The sequence below is a fragment of the Thermobia domestica genome, chromosome 4, assembly GCF_964235325.1.
Source record: "Thermobia domestica chromosome 4, izTheDome1.hap1.1, whole genome shotgun sequence".
NCBI lineage: Eukaryota > Metazoa > Arthropoda > Insecta > Zygentoma > Lepismatidae > Thermobia > Thermobia domestica.
Genome location: NC_137457.1, coordinates 185,971,938 through 185,992,169, shown reverse-complemented (window position 1 = coordinate 185,992,169; position 20,232 = coordinate 185,971,938).

Sequence of the window (20,232 nt, the reverse complement as noted above, 5' to 3'; positions counted from 1 at the left end):
TATGTAGGAGCCATGTAACTTGAATTCATTAAAATCTGGTATTCGGTTTTTATAACTATCATCACACTTTCCTCTTTCGTCGCTCGAATGTGAAAACGAATAGGCCTACACCGACACATAATGTGATAATTAGTAATTCCAAAAATTTAATTTGTTATGTTTAATATGTTGTCACGCTAGAAAAAGAAGCTTATGCATGTTACATAATTTTATTATTAGTTTTTTACGCTACTATATAATTCGGAAGAATAGTATGAGTAGATAGGGGTCACTTGGGGCAGTTTTTTTTCCTATTGCGCATGCGCAAACCCTTGACGCTGATTGGCTGGCGCAGGTCACGTGACCCCGCCCCCTTGGCCACGCCCCCTGACGCTGATTGGCTGGCCACACCCCCTTAACGGCGATTGGTCACGCTCTTTTACGACCTCCTATCTACCGCGCTGACTGGCTGGCACGGGACTCCCGCCGATTGGCTGGCGTCGGACCTCGCCCCCTTGACGCTGATTGGCCGGCCACGCGCACAGTCCGCGCAGAACGACCGGCACCGGATCACCCTCCACGCACATGCCATATAAGATTCGTTCCCTTTTATGAGCACTTTACGAACACATAGCAGAGCAGATATCACATTCTTCATCCACCTATTTAACATAGCACATATTACACAGAGACTCGTTCCCCCGTTTATGAGCACTCTTTTAAACAGCAAAGACTCGTTCCCTTTTATGAACACTTTACGAACACATAGCAGAGCAGATATCACATTCTTCATCCTAGCACATAGCAGAGTATGGCTTATTTTCTTTTACGGGGGTAGCAACACCCCCAACCCTCCTCCTTTCTCATCCAGGGCTTGGGACCGGCAATGGCGGAGTTTAAAAAAATAATACCATCATACTCTCATAAATGAATAAAGCATAATATCATTAGCATCAATAGTGGTGAGTGAGAATTTGTTTAAGAAATCGTGCAGTGAATAACCAGATGCACGACATGCTAGATATAGAAAACAGTAATGTCCACAAAATTGAGATAAATCACCTTGAATACGTCTATTATTCCATGTATAATACAGACAGTTTCGTTTTAAAAACCTTATATGATGTTGTATATAGGGAGGTATACCATAGCTATCGAAATACTCTCCCACACACATATTAGATATATAAACAGCAACCCAATGTTCACATGGCTGATCACTAGAATCAGTGTTTATAATTATGGCGGCTGGAAATGTATGAATAAACAAAGGTAACTCATTGGCGGCATATACACCAATAAAATGATCTTTAGGCAAATTTTGTTGTAATGCTTCATAAAGCTCAATTGTATTTAACATTTTTTCCCTTTAATTAATATATACTTTTCTCTGGAAATCAATTTCTAATTCTGAAGAGAATTCACCATAAATAATTGTTGTTACAGGAGATGGCAGTGCTTCTTTAAAATGAACCTCTAGGCGTACACTTCCTTGTCGTTGTGGGCTAGTATGAAATCCAGCACGAGCACTAGAATCGGGAGTTAAATCAAACACCAGTAGAGTATAACCATTAGGATATTCGGCTAGTGAAATATTATTACCTTGATTAGAATAATAAATACCTGAACCTGTAAATAACGTGGAATATGCTTGTATATATAGCTTATTATCAAAATCAGGTTGTAATGGTTTGGAAGGCACAGGCGTTCCATCAACATACAGTGTAAAAAATGACATATTAAAATGCTGAAAATTGAACGGATTTTTCTGATAAGTACCATTAAAAGCAGTATTACTAACAAAACCAATAATAATACGTTTAGGCACTAGGCCTGAAAATAGATCTGGAAGTGTACTATCCATAATTCCTTGTGGCAGCGTTTCAGTCTTCACTTGCACTTTTGTTATAGGATATTTTACTCTAAATTTAGGATTTTGTAATACTTTATTTTGCGCTATTTTAACTGCTGGTGATACATCAACCTTTTTCACAAGCAATGTTGCATCTGTAATTACAACTTTTCCATCAGCATCTGCGTCACCCATTAGACAGAATGTAGGTTTAGCTGGAATTAGTTTAATGCGCAGTTGTACACCATTCAGTAAAAATTTCTCCTGATTAAATATATCAGCATGAATATAACCCAATAATTCAAATGACTGACTTAAAGTAGTGAGAAGAAAACGTTGTTTAAATCCTACATTAGCATCGGTCACACTGTCCATATGTCCTGCAGTATCTTTAAACCACATTGATGTTTGAAGATGCGTTGATTTAGCTTCAGCATTATAATTTAGTAGTTTTTCAATATACGATCGATATGGGTATGTGTGTGAAGAGTAGGAAATAAGTTGATTATTTAAATATAATTGCAATTCACTGAACATTGCATTGAGAAAATCATTTACAGGGCCGATTTTCTTATCGGCAGAAGTTAAATTAGAACCATCTGATTTAGTAATTTTACCTTTAATATAAAACATTGTGTGCGATAAGTCAATATAGTCATCCCCATGACCGGGGACAACAAATTCTATTGGTGCATTATCAGCTATCGAAGCCACAGGCTTATATGGAACTATTTTATTACCTATAATACTGGTTTGAGTGGGTAAACCAGCAAATAAATCTAATTCTGATTTCATACACTCACACTGCATTTTTCTCTCTATTAATATTCACACATGGTAAAATTTATAATACCGTATTACGTTTGCGAAAATGTAATTTTACACATACACTGCCATGTTGGAAAGGAAGTGGATTACCTGTACTATCTCTTAAATCAATAATAATCTGATCAAATTGTTTACGTTGCACGGAGACATAGTGAGGATTGTCAAAAATATGTACATTATTAATACCATACTCTGTAATATTTGTATTTATCATACGTAACAATGGAGCTACTGTGTCACCCACCATTTGTGGTTCTACAATATCACTGTAAATATACATAAGTGTAGGTAGCGATTTTTGTAAATCAGGTGGATAACGAGCATGATGCACAACTGCAATATCTTCTTGTTGTATGTGATCAAAACCTAGTATTCTGGCTAGTTCAGGAGATAGACGTACTTCTATACGCCTCTCTTGATCTTTTATTACTCTACTGACTTCAATTCGTTTTACTGATGCTTTAACTTTTAATTGTAAATTTAATATATCACTTTTATGATTAATTTGAGATAGAATATCATCAACATTATAATAGTGTCCTGGTAAGATTTTAGTTATGTTCCAGCTTTCTGTATTCATGAGACGGTAATAAATATTATTAGTATATTTGGAAACATTCTGAAATGAATTTGTATAATGTACTTCAACAACTGCCGTCTCCCACTCACCTTTCTCTAGCACCAATGGATGATATAATTTGGTAGTATAACATGACAAAGTATTTTGTGGAAAATACTCCATAGAACTGTTACTCGGTAGTGTAAGATAAAAGCTAGTCTGTTCCATATTAATCAAAAATATCACTCTTCCTTTTCTTTTTACCACCAGTCGTCTTTGCAAAATGAACTTTTCCCCGTTTTCTTCTTTTTCCAGATCCTTCCAACACTTGATTTATTTTATTTTGAGCTTTAGTTTTTAAATTATTTTTAGCTTCTTGCCAACGTGATGTTAAAGCTTCGTCAATAGGTCTATTATCACTTAATACATCTCCAGCTACATTAATTCCTGTACGTAACAATTCTTTACCAACAGTTTTTGCTCCTTGTTTAATTAACGGAAATACACTTCGAAATAAACCACCTAAAAAACTTCCAATACCATAACCTTCTTGATATGGTGCACCTCTATACACGTTATAACCACCTCCTGCTTGGTGCGTATAATATTTAAGGTATGGATCATTCATTATTATTATTTTTTCCTATATACACAGATATAACAGATGTTTATAATATTGTATTGTGGCTAAATGTTTTTTAAATGTGACACAGGAATCCATGAATTAAAGGAAGGGGGATATCCCCGCCAACGAACAAGTACACGTTTACCTTTAACTTCTAAAATTTCAACTATTTCATAAACTTTAGGCAGAGGCACTCCTTGTAATTCCTCCTCGTAAAATGTACAATCAATTACTTCACCATTTAAGTCCTCCAACACATAAACCACTTTCTTTTCCTTATGTATCACCTGTTTTATTTTAAATATTTCTACAGTCCACTTTTCCTTGTACCCTTTTTCAAAATGCCGTTTTGCTTTAGTAATGCGCACAGTATCACCTTTTTTATATTTTGCAGTGTTAGTATGTGGCATCGGTTTTATTAATTTATTCCAAACTTGTTGAAAAGTGTCCTGGTTCACACTGGCGGGTGGTAATTGATGAGCTCTATGCGGTCTAGAATTATATGCCTGAACAAGTTTCGATAGCACATCTATGTATGGGTAAGTCTTCTTTGCTGTAAAATATTTCCACATTCGTTCTTTAAGAGTTCGATTAAAACGTTCCACCACACTTGCCTTAATTTCGGAGTTTTGTGTTGTGAAGAATTTAATATTTTGCTTTTTTAAGTATAACTGAAATGGTTTATTAACAAACTCTGTACCTTTATCTGTTTGTAGACGTAAGGGTCTACGACGGGTAGATGCAAATATTTGCTTAAATGCTTTTATAATGTTTTCACCAGTTTTTGTACGTACAGGCACAGCCCAGGCATAACGACTAAACAAATCAATCACTGTTAAAATATACCTATTACCATCATTATACTTTTGCAGACTGTGCATATCGTTTAAATCAGCTTGCCACTGATCCTCAATATTGAACACTAAATAGGGATTACGTGGAAACTTTTTACGTACTGGCTTATGCAGAGTATAAGCCGACTGTTCTTTTACCCACTGTTGCACTTTGTGTAAAGGAATAGATTTCTTCACAGCTCTCCATAATGACGTTGCGGTTGAAAACGAGGCAGAGTGTGAAGGGTTATAATAAATATCGGCCAGCTTCTTCATACTTTATAATCACACCATCTGTTGACAACTTTACGTTTACGTGGTGGCTCCTCCTCCTCCTCTTCTTCTTCCTGTTTTGGATCAGCGGCAGCGGCAGACGATGTCAGCTTACGAATATATTCTATACGCTGTGGGTTGCCTATATACTCTAAAGGTATATTGGATTTTGCTAACAGTACAGCAAAGGGTTCCCAACCTGTAGGGGGAATATTTTTCTTGCGATACCTGACAAAATCTGCTATTAGATCTACTATATTAGCTCCAGGAATTAATTTATTATAAATATTAACATTACCATTGTCATCCCAATGAATGTTGGAATTTTGTTTTAATCTACGTAATAAAGGTCTTGCTTTACGCAGACAATTTTCGGGAAGAGTAAATAGCATTTCATCCTCTTCCTCCCAGTCCTCATCCTCCTCCTCCTTCTTCTTAGTTCCAACACTAGTTGATGTTGTTGCAGTAGGTTTTTGCACAATGTGTAAATATTTTGGTAACACCTCTTTATAGCGTATCTATTTTTCTTCAACACTCATATTTTTATTATTTAAAATATTTTTCATCTCATCATCTAAATTAGAAATAGTTTGATATTGGTGCAATTTTTCTGGTGCAATTAAAACAAGCTTTTGTGCATGCTGCATAATTATTTAATTAAAGTAGATAGTATACCTCCAATAATAGGTGCAAGCAAAGCAGTAAGAAACCCTCCTTTTTGTACAATTATTCGTTTTTTCTTTTGTTTTAATGATGGACCTTTTTTCGCTAAATACCTCAATTCCTTTCTATATCTTTTTAATCTATTTTTCTCTTTTTTATTTAACGGAACATTTCCTTGTAATACGTTATAGGAACATTCACAAATAGAACGAATTAATTCGGGATCAGCATTTTGTAAAATTGCTTGGCGTACTTTGGGTTTTGCCTTTGCTAAAAGTTTTAGTAAATGTGCACTCTCTTTGCTAATCATTTTTCTTTTTTGTAGCTATTATATTAAAATTGAGTATTAAAATATATCAGTTATTGAGATTATTTTTTTACCGGTACATAAACATAATTGTAAGAATCTGAGGGGAAAATTTTTGTTCGAACACGATGTTCGTCGGGAGTGCCCTGTTTTAAATCAAAAACCAAATAACTATGAGGATCTTGTGTAGCGTCCTGATAGGCTTCCTGTACAAATTTTGTGTTACCAGGGTATAATTGGCGTGCTAGATAATTAATTTGAGCCTGGTCTCTGGGGTTTTTAAAACATATTATATAATGGCGATTTAATGATATGTCTCGCATACCTTTAGCTTGATGAAACACATTTTGTGTTATAAAAATAACACTTAAATCTCGGTGGTGGCTACCTTTAGTAAAAAAGTCAACAATTCGTGTATCACATTCTCGCATTAAATCGTCAATAATTACCAGATGGGGGCCAGCATGTGCTGGAAAATCATCTATTTTGGGGAGCCCTTCTTTAAATGTACAACCTGAGGATAGAGTTTCATACAGTGGTTGCCACTCACCATAACACCATAGTATATTTTTCCATTTTTCGGCATAATGTTTTAAAAACTCTTTTACAAAATATGATTTACCACACCCAGTGGGGCCAGCTATAATACAAGTAAATGGGTGTTGAAACTCCATATTCTGTTACACCACAAAATAATTATGAATATAATAACATATTATTATTATTACTTGTCAGGCATGTTTACAGCTTTACATAATTGAGAACAAGTAATTATGGTCCGCTGAATGCACGGCAAATGAAGCTGGAGTTTTCGCCATGTACAAACACAGAAATTTACCTGACCATTACTATCGTCATCTGACGAGTGAATAAAACACTGACGAATACCTTTAAGAGTATCTGACAATGATATTTTATAATTTTCACTAATGAAAAATTGTGTAGGCAATGAAGAATTTGTAACAGCATTAAAGTAGTTTTCAATATATGAATAATATGATAGAAAAGTATACCACTCATTAGGTGAAAGACGAATACGATCATAGTAATTATGTAAAGTGATAATAACAAAATTCTCCCTCATCATCGTATGCTAGACCAACACATACCTCGAGTTCATTCAAATAATAATAATAATGATTTAAAATTTGATTATCCATTTTTTTACTCTCTCCTCATCTCTACTTAATTAAAAACTATCGTTTCTACTAATACTGTATTTACCCTATTCGATTTCTTTTATACCCGTAGGGAAGTTTATCAAAATTTTCTATTCGTTTCCTTTTACTAGCAGTAACCTGATAGATTTTATGCGCCTCAGGCTTAGTAATCAATTTATAATCTTTAGTACGTACAATTTGTCGACCGAGAGGAACGCTAATAGAAGGCGAATTATTTAAAATCATATCTTTCATTTGTTCAAAGTTAACATATTTTAATGTTTTATTATTCAGTGTGATTCCCTTGATTTTACATATTGTCTTTGTTTTACCATTAAGAGTGTTAACAACAGAATAGCCGTAACATTTGGGACCACCAGCACAAAATTCTTCGATATATGCATCCGGACCATATTCTGCCAACTCATTCTTTCATTCCCCTAAATACACTCCTATTTTTAACTGTGGCTCACCAGGCGATTGAGTGTAAATAATACTATCGGTATCATAATATAACACACGCTCGCCAAGTAAATCCAAATAACGAAATAACTCGAGGCGAGCGTGTGTCGTGGTGTATGCTGCGATTATCACGTTAATGTTTTTAGCAGGAGCAATAACGCTCTCATTAACACTCCAGTTGAGCACACGGAATTTGTCGCCGATTGGAATACACGAATTAACCTCAATATTTGGATTTGTTAATTTATCGAAATACTCCTCGGGAGTTTTAATGATAACGATTTGCTCCATGTTTTCTCTCTGTGCGAAGTTACCCCACAGGCTGTTTACTCCTAGCTTTGAAATTCGTTTCTTAGTTTTGTTGCGCATAATCTTTTCCCGGTCTAATCGGATACCCTCTTTCTCATAATACTCCTGTATGAACTGGTCTTTTTGTTGTTCGGTGACGCATCCTGCAGGCCAACCGTTACACTCAGTCTTGATCTTCATAAACAGGTTAATGTATTCCATGAAAAGACCGCCCTCTTTCTTTTCAGCGTCATACATTACAACCTCATAGCTCCATACCTCATGTTTTTCTAGCACTCTATATCCTTTCTCGACAGCTACCCGCTCTTCGTCTACAACCCACACTCCAGTCAAAGCTCTTTCCCCTTCTGAATGCGTGCATTCTTCTTCTTCATTCAGAGTGTCCGCGCCCGTTCGGAATAAGGGGAATAATAATTTCCCACCACTCCGATAGGGCAGCACCGGGTGGTAGAGATCGGCCGGTGATAAAACCGAACACTTTATTATTCCCTCAAACGCTGAAATATCGGGACACTCGTCATCACCCACATAAACTTTCGGATGACCCACAGGATATTTTTTCACCTTACAACAGTAAGGATAGAGGGAGATTATATCTGTATACATGATACGTTCTCCCTCTTTCGTCTTTCTGTAGAGTTTCACGTTGTCGACTCTACCACCATACAGGGCATCCCGCGGGTGAATTGGGGCTGTTTTAGTCATGATGTGGTTTTTTACAAATATACTCACCGGTGGGTGTTCTTTTAAAAACTCACGCCACCGGCATTCCCACATTTCATGGACTATATACCCCAGCTCTTTTAAACGAATAATTTTGTTTACACTACTTTCATAACGCATATTGAAAGTAGTGTACGCGTCATTATATATGGGGTTGTCACGGCCTGTGGGGTAACACTCCCGGCACCCGTGAAATAGACACCCTTGGTACTCCCAAACGTGTTCTTCTCCGTTATAGTGTGCATATCCATCCACTTTATACCCTCCTCTCACCACAACCTCTCGCCCGTTACCAGAATGCTGGATTCGTGTTTCCAATCTGTCGGCCTCGTACACGAGCCACTGAACGGCGCCGACAGATTGGTTATCACGCCACCTGTACCCACTATGTGGGATAATACCAATGGTGTCTGGTCGCAGGAACTTTTTTCGATACATTAAGTTGCACGCGCTGGCAATGCTTATACTCTCGAGGAACGGGTTGACGCCAGATATAGCCTCAAACTCGTTCAGAAATTTTACGCAAGCATTGCGCAGCACGTCCACATCGTTCATACAGTATTTTATAAGTTGTTCTTTTAAAATGAAACCCGTCTCTCCAAGTGTTTCCTTTTCCTCATTGTACCAACGCAAAAACTTCTCTTTCTGTTTCTTTTTCAAACCCCCCACATCGTAATACTCGATACCCGGTAAAGCACCCCTATTCTCCTGATTAGCTTTTGCATTGAACAAATGAGGGAAATGACCCTTTGAGACGGGCAAATCGAACGCGTCGCCTAATTTGGCCAAAGGCATCGACAAGAAATTTAGACTATCGATAAATTTTAAATATAAATACTCCATCGATAAAATTTTGCACCCCCGCATAATTATTCGCGGCGTCCACTCTTTATGAAGCATCATTGCGCGTAAAATAAAATGGGCGTCGTAGCCCTTTGCGTTATGAGCTACAACGACTATTTTATTTATTTCAGAACGCCTTTGTGCTAAATAGTCTAAAAATTCGCCAATGCATTTGTCCCCGTAAAATACATGTGTTCTATCGCCGCATATAACCACACCGTTCAGTCTCACTGTTTTTACAACAGTAGCAAACCTGTTGGCTGACTAACAGGTTGGGCTCATGCTCAAAAATACCACCGGCTACTTCTTTATCTTGGCGGCACTCAATATCGTAAAACACTAATAGCCATTTCTGTGGGGTACGCATTCGGCATGGTTGTATATAACATAAATGCCCTGACGGCATCATATTATTACACCCTGTGCAGAATACCTCCCCACAGACATGTGGATTCCGCCCTTTTTTCACCACGTAGGCTTTACGACATTGAGGACACACTTTCAGAATATCGCACAATGAAGCCTTATGGTTTTTGAGACACTGAGGCCCGTAAATACATCTATTGCATTCCCGGCAGTATACTACACTTTTCGTAATTGTGCATGGTGGTCTGTTCTGGCATTTATTGCATAAAGCTTTACACTTCCCCACGTGCCTGTCTTTAGTCTGAAATTTTTTGTGGCATTCTTCGCAGAAGTATCCGCATGAAAAGGATGCTGTCAGGCTAGTGATCACGTTATAATGGTTGTTAATGTATAACAAGTTAATCTGTTTGCCATGACCGTGGCCCTCAAAAAATATTTTTCCCCCGATAACCCATCATACACGGTGATTTTATAACCTGCTAAATATGCCTGAAATTTTTTAATTCCGGTATCACCCCGCCATTCTCTAGGCTAACACCAGCCTTTTCACTTAGTTCGGATACCTTTTGAAACATATGTTTTGCGTATTGATGGCGATATCTATCTCTTTCTTTTGTATCATTTTTATGTTCAATAAGCCCTATAGCTACCACCAGAGCTTGACCCAAACAATAGTATTCAGGGTTTTTAATGACTATAATACCTCTGTTATGTTTTATGTACTCGTTTATGTCAGAAAAATTCTGTTTCACTCGTCCCATACCAATAGGTAATTCGACGTGGTGAAAATAGAGAATAAAGCGATCTTGATATAAGAATGAAGTATTGGATTGAATTACTTTTTCTAAAGCACCCCACACATTTTCAGCAGTCATATTATTAGCAGTTCGAAAAGACAAATAGAATGGTTTATCTGGGTGATTTTGGTTTATAAAAGTCAACCCTACACGATGATGAGGGAGCACACCTCTCATTACATACCGTACCAAATCATTAATACCAGTTTCTACCCATTCAAGGGGGTTTTCTCCTTCTGGGGGAGGAGTTAATTCAATTGTCAGTAAATTCCCATTATCTTTAAACTGTCTATAATATTGCTGAGATTCAGATATTATATTAAATCGCTCCATTTTTTTTGCTGTTTATCTAACTTTTAGAATATTGTAAAATCTTAATTGCTGTCTTCCAGCTATAGAACACCAATTAGTTCTTTTTCTAATAACCTATTATTCTTAACCTTCAACAATTATTCACTGTAAAGCTATATTTTTTTTGCAAAATTCTTCTCGGAAAAATCAGGTGTTTGCAAGAAAAAAGTATTTGGGACTGTTCCAACTATAGAACACCAATTAGTGTTTTTTCTAATAGCCTATTATTCTTAACGTTCAACAATTATTCACTGTAGCGCTATATTTTTTTTTGCAAAATTCTTCTCGGAAAAATCAGGTGTTTGCAAGAAAAAAGTAATTGGGACTGTTCCAACTATAGAACACCAATTAGTGTTTTTCCCAATAACGTATTCTTTCTAAACCTGTAAATAGAAAAAAACGGAATTTTACTTTGCAAAACCACCACCGAAAATTTTGACAAAGTTAAAAAATGCTTATTTTTTAAAAAAATCTATATTCGGCTTATTTTTGACCGCTGTGACACCGAGTTTTCACGATCGTATTCAACACAACGTATTCTTCAAAAAATAATCTATCTTTGGAATTTGTAGTACCTGATGACCAATTACTAAATGTGGAAACAGCATCTCAATATGTGACCCCGTTTTCGAGTGATTAGGTTTTAAGTATGTTGACCTTTGACATCGATGGTCATTATTTTGGAACATGTAGTACCTGATGACCAATTACCAGATTTGGAAACACCATCTCAATATGTGGCCCCGTTTTCGAGTGATTAGGTTTTAAGTATGTTGACCTTTGACATCGATGGTCATTATTTTGGAACATGTAGTACCTGATGACCAATTACCAGATTTGGAAACACCATCTCAATATGTGGCCCCATTTTCGAGTGATTAGGTTTTAAGTATGTTGACCTTTGACCTCGATGGTCATTATTTTGGCACTTGTAGTACCTGATGACCAATTACCAGATTTGGAAACAGCATCTCAATATGTGGCTCCGTTTTCGTGTTATTAGGTTTTAAGTATGTTGACCTTTGACCTCGATGGTCATTATTTTGGAACTTGTAGTACCTGATGACCAATTACCAGACTTGGAAACACCATCTCAATATGTGTCTCCGTTTTCGTGTTATTAGGTTTTAAGTATTTTGACCTTTGACCTCGATGGTCACTATTTTGGAACTTGTAGTACCTGATGACCAATTGCTAAATGTGGAAACACCACATCAATATGTGGATCCATTTTCGAGTGATTAGGTTTTAAGTATGTTGACCATTGACATCGATGGTCATTATTTTGGAACATGTAGTACCTGATGACCAATTACCAGATTTGGAAACACCATCTCAATATGTGGCCCCGTTTTCGAGTGATTAGGTTTTAAGTATGTTGACCTTTGACATCGATGGTCATTATTTTGGAACATGTAGTACCTGATGACCAATTACCAGATTTGGAAACACCATCTCAATATGTGGCCCCATTTTCGAGTGATTAGGTTTTAAGTATGTTGACCTTTGACCTCGATGGTCATTATTTTGGCACTTGTAGTACCTGATGACCAATTACCAGATTTGGAAACAGCATCTCAATATGTGGCTCCGTTTTCGTGTTATTAGGTTTTAAGTATGTTGACCTTTGACCTCGATGGTCATTATTTTGGAACTTGTAGTACCTGATGACCAATTACCAGACTTGGAAACACCATCTCAATATGTGTCTCCGTTTTCGTGTTATTAGGTTTTAAGTATTTTGACCTTTGACCTCGATGGTCACTATTTTGGAACTTGTAGTACCTGATGACCAATTGCTAAATGTGGAAACACCACATCAATATGTGGATCCATTTTCGAGTAATTAGGTTTTAAGTATGTTGACCTTTGACCTCGATGGCCATTATTTTGGAACTTGTGGTACCTGATGACCTATTACCAGACTTGGAAACAGCACCTCAATATGTGGATCCATTTTCGAGTAATTAGGTTTTAAGTATTTTGACCTTTGACCTCGATGGCCACTATTTTGGAACTTGTGGTACCTGATGACCTATTACCAGACTTGGAAACAGCACCTCAATATGTGGTTCCGTTTTCGAGTGATTAGGTTTTAAGTATGTTGACCTTTGACCTCGATGGTCATTATTTTGGAACTTGTAGTACCTGATGACCAATTACCAGATTTGGAAACACCATCTCAATATGTGGCTCCGTTTTCATGTTATTAGGTTTTAAGTATTTTGACCTTTGACCTCGATGGTCACTATTTTGAAACTTGTAGTACCTGATGACCAATTGCTAAATGTGGAAACACCACCTCAATATGTGGATACATTTTCGAGTAATTAGGTTTTAAGTATGTTGACCTTTGACCTCGATGGCCACTATTTTGGAACTTGTGGTACCTGATGACCTATTACCAGACTTGGAAACAGCACCTCAATATGTGGCTCCGTTTTCGTGTTATTAGGTTTTAAGTATGTTGACCTTTGACCTCGATGGCCACTATTTTGGAACTTGTAGTACCTGATGACCAATTACGATACTTGAAAACACCATCTCAATATGTGGCTCCGTTTTCGTGTTATTAGGTTTTAAGTATGTTGACCTTTGACCTCGATGGTCATTATTTTGGAACATGTAGTACCTGATGACCAGTTACTAGATTTGGAAACAGCACCTCAATATGTGGCTCAGTTTTCGTGTTATTAGGTTTTAAGTATGTGGACTTTTGACCTCGATGGTCATTATTTTGGAACATGTAGTACCTGATGACCAATTACTAGATTTGGAAACACCATCTCAATATGTGGCTCCGTTTACGAGATATTAGGTTTTAAGTATGTTGACCTTTGACCTCGATGGCCATTATTTTGGAACTTGTAGTACCTGATGACCAATTACCAGACTTGGAAACACCATCTCAATATGTGGCGCTGTTTTCGAGTGATTAGGTTTAAGTATGTTGACCTTGACCTCAATGGTCATTATTTTGGAACTTGTGGTTGTTGGTGACCCGTTACTAAATGTGGAAACACGACCTCAATATGTGGATCCGTTTTTGAGTTATTAGGTTTTAAGCGTCATAGAAAGGGCGTATCCCACATGAACCATAAGACCCAGTAAAAAATAAGTATGATATTTGTACTCAGCATGGTCGAAAACCACCATATGCCGAGTTTCATCCAAATCGGTTAAAATTATCATAGAAAGGGCGTATCCCAGAAAAAACTATAAGACCCTGGTAGAAATAAGTGTGGTATTCTTTACCAGCATGGTCGAACCGGAAATGTAAAATGTTTCTGCGCATGCGTGTTATTTGTACTAAATCGGATTTGGCATACGCAACCAAGTGTGGGTGCATACTATGTTATTTAGGGGATGAAAAATAGGTCAAAGTCTTTTATGACCTGCTTGTTGCACGTAGTCTGCTCTATTGAACCGGAACAGGCTGTAGTCTAGTGTAATTTTTCTGCGCATGCGTGCAATGTGTAATTAATTGGAAATTTAATTTTACTGCGCATTAGCAATCGAGTGTGTGTGTGTGTGTGTGTGTGTGTGTGTTGTTATTTTTATATTCTCTGCTCTATTATGTTGCTATAAAGTGGTCGTAAAACAGAACGGGGGTGTCTTGTTTTATGTTTCTACGCATAGCCGTAATCTGCCCCTGAACCGGAACAGTCTGCGGTCTGATGTGTGTGTGTGCGTGTGTGTTCTGGTACCATTGATATAGAGAGCGGCAGTTCTGCTCCGGCGGAATCGGAACAGTTTTGCGCATATGCGCAGTAGGTCAAAAAATTGGTCTCAAAATGGAGGGCGAATACTCCCCCATTATTCTCTGCTATGTTTAAAAAGAGTGCTCATAAAAGGGAACGAGTGCTCCCCTGCTATGTAATATGTGCTATGTTATGTGTTCGTAGTCTCTGTGTAATTTCTGCCATGTTAAAAGTGCTCATAAAAGGGAACGAGTCTTATGTGGCATGTGGCAGGTGCGGTGATCCGGCGTCGACCGATCTGCGCAGACGTGTGCGTGGCTGGCCAATCGGCGTCAAGGGGGCGAGGTCCGACGCCAGCCAATCGGCGTGAACGGGGCGGGGGTCCGCTGCCAGCCAATCGGCGTTGGTCCCGCGCCGGCCAATCGGCGTTTACGGGGCTGGGGTCCGCTGCCAGCCAGTCAGCGCGGTAAATACTCCTAAAATGGCGGTCGTAAAAGAGCGTGACCAATCGCCGTTAAGGGGGCGTGACTGGCACCGACCAATCAGCGTCAAGGGGGCGTGGCCGGCCAATCAGCGTCAAGGGGCGTGGCCGGGGCGTGGCCTGTACCGACCAATCAGCGTGAAGGGGCGTGGCCAGCCAATCAGCGTCAGGGGGCGTGGCCAAGGGGGCGGGGTCACGTGACCTGCGTCAGCCAATCAGCGTCAAGGGTTTGCGCATGCGCAGTAGGAAAAAAACAGCCCCAAGTGTCCCCACTCTACTAGTATGATTATAGTTAATATCCCTGACATCTTTTGGAAGCACTCGTGTTCCTCGCAAATAGAGGTGTAAAATTTAGCTTTGTTTCAAGAAAGCATTCTTTATTTCTTACACATTCTTATGATTCCAATTGTTACAAGAAAAGGAAAGAGAGAGAGAGAGAGAGAGAGAGAGAGAGAGAGAGTAAATACTCTAAAAAGAAACACACACAAAGAATTTTAGAACAGTAATTTAACATCAGCTTTTTTTCTTCATGACAACGAGCTATCGCTGTGACTGTGTTCGTCACGCTGTGTGTAAGGCTGCAGATCGCGCATGTGTTTTTTTCTGTTCCTGACTCACAGAATACTCGCAGTGAGTTAAAGTTACTTCTGCTCTGTAAAAACGGGGTGGGGAAATGATTAAGCATGCCATACCATAAACTGAAAAGAATCGCTATTACTAATAGTAAGCTTATTTTGAATAAATACGTCATTAGAAAAAAAACAAAAAAGGTTATTTCATTATTATATTGTTTCGGTCCTTATTAACATAAAAATTGCACACTTTCTACAATTTAAAGAAAAAATGGATGGGATCGGATGGGATTCGATGTGGAGTCAAAACAATATAAGAATTACCAGTCCGCCACTCTACCCACTTGATCACACAGACTATCTTCTGATGCCTGTCTTTTCTTAACAAATAGCTCATGGCTATAGAGCATGTCAGTTCCAAACTGAAGACAGCAGTTTTTCTTTTTGGTTCTACATTTCCAAACAACATATTGCTTACAGAAGCTAATTTATATTTGCAAGAAAATTTACACCCTAGATTAAGCCAATAAATGCAATATTTTACTCCACTTTCCAGTTCCTTGATTCAACTCTCCCCTATCAATACTGTTATTCCCTCTGCAATCGTGCTATGCTACTGCAGAAAATCCCTGGAAAACATTATTGCCAGTATACACAAAACCGAACATAATTTTGTTTTTTGCTTATATTTTTATTATTTTATTATATTTTTTGGAAATATATCCTTAGATGGATCGCTTTCTATTATCTCCACTTACTAATAACTGGATTATACCCATAAACACAAGGAAAATGGAATAATTGCGAATAATCATGAGTTACATTATACGCGCAATATTTTTTGCGCATGAGGTTACCTACCACAAAAAAGCAAAGAAGGTCCATTTTAATTATCTCCCCACTTTATACCATTTTGTACTACTCAAGTAAACGAAGGAATAAATTTGAGTGACCTATTCAATTTTGTAGCGATCAGAAGAAAAGCAAAGAAAGTCCATTTTAAATAGCTCAGCACCTTAACCTTTCTGGGGGATTCAAATAAACGAAAGAATAAATTTGAGTGTTCTATTTTTTTGTGGTACTAGATTTTGCACTATTTTGTATATTGTTGACTCACCCAGAGAAAGGGCAACTTTAAAGTAGCATTGCTAAATAAATTTTAATTGCCTGTCCCGTCACTAAGTAATGCTCATTGTTATATGATTAATGAACGTGGGTTTAGCGAATTACGTCTTACAATTAGGACAGGTTTAGAAAATACTAATGGCAACGCTAAAGTCCAAAGTTTATCGGTCACTAAGTACATATTTCGACGTTAGATTTAACAAGCAGTGCTGCCATTAATTACAGAAGAGAGTAACGTCACACATTCAATTTAAACTTAATGCTATGTAGAATAGACTACATAGCAATTAGCTTTATTAAGAGATGAAGACGTACTAAAGAAAATTAATGAAGGACAACGAATCATGACAGTTATAAAAAAGAAGAAACAGTGTGCTTGGCCATTTTGGATCACCGTGCTGATAGAGGAAAATGTAGAAGGAAAACGAGGAAAAGAAAAATCTTCAAAGATAAATGTTGCACACCATCTATGAAAAGTGCTGTGAACAGTTTTATTCAACTCAAAAACTATTATTCTTTCTGTTGCTCTAGATATTTAAGCTTTTCAATACTAATGCACTTTAAAAAATAATAAAGGAACGTTAGGAATAAGTTACCTAACATTTGTATTGTCAGTATAGTGAAGGTCCTAATATACAGTCTTTTGAGCGCAAATTTGTTTCTTATATAACATAATGCACCTTATAGTACGTTAGATAAGGGACAGAACTATACACTTTATGATGAAAAGACGACATTTAGCATATAGGTCCCTTGGGTTCTCCTGAACGTTTTTAAAAGTGGAGGCATCAGCTCTAGATCTGCAGGGAGAGAGAAGAGGGTGTCTGGGGTCACCCAAAATTGCTAGTTATTTACCTTTTTTAAAAAAATACTCTAATGAAATAAAATCTTTATTGATGTTTTTCTTTCAAATAAGCTTTAATTCACCGACCATACATAATTGATGTGCAGAGAAAGCTATTAAATAATCTAATTTATAGGAGTCAGGGGCGGAGACGGATGGTTTCTGGGGAACGCTCATCATTAAATACACTAATCTTATCTTTTCGAGCAGAACTATCCCGTGGGAAAGCGATCATGATTAGTACAGTCTGTCGATCTATACTATTCTTCTCACATTCTAGTTCATTCAACACAGTAGAGTGTTCTGATCTTTGGACCATGTATACATCACTAATATGCAGGAAGTATTTCTTTGATAGATAGTTATTTTCAATAAATAAGTTATTCACTTTAACACTAGTTGAAAAAATACTGTAGAATTATAACAACTTGTTTAACTTTATGACACTGAGTTACAATCACAATTGCAAGAATAGAATGCAGTACACACCAGATCTTGTTTCACACATTTGCAGGAACCTACAGAGCCTTTCTTGCAGGCACATGCAATAAGTTCGGTTGGCTCCGAAATCAAAGGTAGTGTTTTCCACACTTGCTTCCAGCCATCGGATGATTTTACCCAACGCTATTTTGAAGGGTTTGGGATAACCTGGAGAGGTACGAGGGACTGACCCCATATTTGCGCCTGTAAACATGCCCTCTTGGTATGAAGAACTAAGACATCTAAGCTTGGCAGTATTTGCTCCATTGTTCTTCCTTTCTTCGTAAATAAAAATTTTCTTGTGTCATTAACAGATTGTTTCTCGGATGATTTATCATACAGAATAATTACAAACTTCTCAATCCCCTCAATTCTCGATTCAATATTTCTACGTGCAATTCTTAGAAAACTTTCACTAGTCCTGGGAAAGCAATCGATTCATTCCAAGCCTTGACATTTCCTCGTCCACTGAAGGAGAACACCGTATCGCATCCTGTGAAGGTATGGAATGCAATAAGTGCTTGACTCTTCTTTGGACCCATACACGTCGGTATCTCGTGGAGGAGCAGATATCTAAGACGCTTTTCTGTTCCAAAGTAGACCCAGAGCTCTTTAAGATGTAGTTCGTGAAACAATGGAATCCCTATGACAAACACATCTGTGTCTGGTGCACGAATGAGAATCTTCTTGAGGCTTTCGTGTAGAAGCATCGGCTGCGTGCAAAAATAAACGCGTATTAGCTTCCTCGTGGTTAGAAGGGCTGATAGGGAAGAGATCTTGCTGCATTGGAAAGCAAACTACTTCTGTATTGAGAGTAGAGTAATTCTCGTTTCTTTCACAACATATTGTTATTATTTTTCTTCCCAGGAGGTTGAAGAGTTCTGTTTTGTTCTCATTCAATCTCAGATACTACTCCCAGCAGTTTCTTTTTGGTATTGGAGTGTTCAACGTTGCTCGAACTCGCTGGCCAATTCCTCGTTTCTCACGAATTTCCTACTTCAAGCTGTCTTTTTGGTAGGTGTCCCATACAACGTCTAATCTCTTCATGGATTCTCTCTGTTTTCGTAAGTATGGCAAGAAATATTCATTGGCATACTCCTGAAATGTTTTTGCATCAGCAGGATTTATCAAGGGTACAAGAGCAGAGCCATCAAATATTTTAACATCTACTTCAGGTTCAGATGAAAGATACTATGAATACATATATTTTTCTATAGGATTAAGAAGATCCGCCTTGTTGCAGTTTCTTGGTTGTCCGTAGGCACAAAGAGCTGGTGGATAGGCCTGATTTTCATGTTGAAAAGTTCGTCCAAATTTCCCTACCTTTCTTGGCATGCGATGCAGAGACGACTAAATAACGCGCAATTATTTTTCAACGAAAAGTTTTGAGCTGCAGTCTTTGATGTAGTTCTTTCGTTAGTCTTCCGAAAAATAAAATAATTTTTGCGTTTTATAGGATCCATTATTTTCTTTCAGGCAGTGACTAGTCTCTCCTCAACGAAATTTCTAAATTACTCTTGGCTCTTCGTTTCAGTACCAATACAATTTTCATTACATTTTCACTCATGACTGCATGATTATTGACAAGAAACATATCTCCAGTTGCTACAGAATATGGGTTTACTGACGACTCGAAGGCATAAGTGAGAGCGTCTACGTGTCCCGTGAACTTGATTTTGTAGGTTGCACTTTGTTCATGGTGTTTATGTTATAGTCTTTTCTGCCATAAACTTTCTTCAAAGAATTCCAGCATGCGAATCATTACAGGACCTACAACTAGGTAACAGGACCAACAATCATGCTCCACTTTGGCTTTCAAGATAGCGTTTAGCTGTTTGTGAGCATGGTCTACTGCGATAGCTGAAAAGGTTTTCTCAGTCTTTCGTGCCACGAATGCACCTTCTCGAAATGCAGCCGCAACTTCCGAATGCCTTTGCTCCAATAGAAGCATGTCCCTGATATGTACACTAATCCATCTCGCATAGTTTAGACTATCAAGGGCGAAAAACTATGGTGTAAGGTGAGTTCACGACTGTACGTAAACTTCGAAGTTTGCTTGTCTATAGGATCGTACAAGTGATAAAAATGAAGCTCAGGTC